This window comes from Photinus pyralis, unplaced genomic scaffold (assembly GCF_008802855.1).
Source record: "Photinus pyralis isolate 1611_PpyrPB1 unplaced genomic scaffold, Ppyr1.3 Ppyr1.4_LG1, whole genome shotgun sequence".
Lineage (NCBI taxonomy): Eukaryota > Metazoa > Arthropoda > Insecta > Coleoptera > Lampyridae > Photinus > Photinus pyralis.
The window spans coordinates 20,044,157-20,044,924 of NW_022170249.1; positions in this window are offsets into that span (position 1 = coordinate 20,044,157).

Consider the following 768-nt stretch of genomic DNA (forward strand, 5'->3'; position numbering starts at 1 on the left):
TGTTTTGAAATTATCAAATGTTTCGGAAATGTCGAATTTTAGGAAATGCCGAGATGATTTTTTGAAAAGTCTCCAAATATGGAAAGCGTAGGTATATTAAATCCATGGCAGCCACTGTCGCAATAATCGTTTCCATGAATTTATTGGTACAAACGGCCATAAGAAGTTTTTAAAAATGTTGGAAATGTATTAGAAAATGTGGAAATATTTGCGATATTTCTCGATCTAAATATCCACGTGTGCGTTCATTTTTATTTGTGTTCCGAAATAATCGGTCGTAAAATTGTATGCTGGTCCAACCTGTGAAGATATTCAATCCACCAAAAAAATTTATTTTGAAAATTGCGATCTCCATTGTGAATGAAATTTCGGCAACTATTTCAAGCGATTAATTCGATTTCGCTGCGATTGCAAGTGGTTTCGTTGGCTCCTTGGTAATACTGCAAGAATATTGTATTTTGAAAACACCCAAGATGAGATTCCGTGATCGATTTGTCATTTACTTTTGCGACAGAACGTTGAACTCCACCTATGGATCCCTTTAAGATTAAAAAAGAATGTCAATTTAAATCATTTACTGGCAACTGTTTACTCGAAAAATTATACAAGAACCTGAAATAATACTTTTTTAAATGTTAAGTAAATAACGCGATGCTGAACTATTTTTGTTTTGGTAGCATGCCACATCTTGTACCTACTCTTTTAAATTCTTTGTATCCGGTTGTACTCTAACAGTGCGTATTGTCAATACATTAGTTTACATGTCTG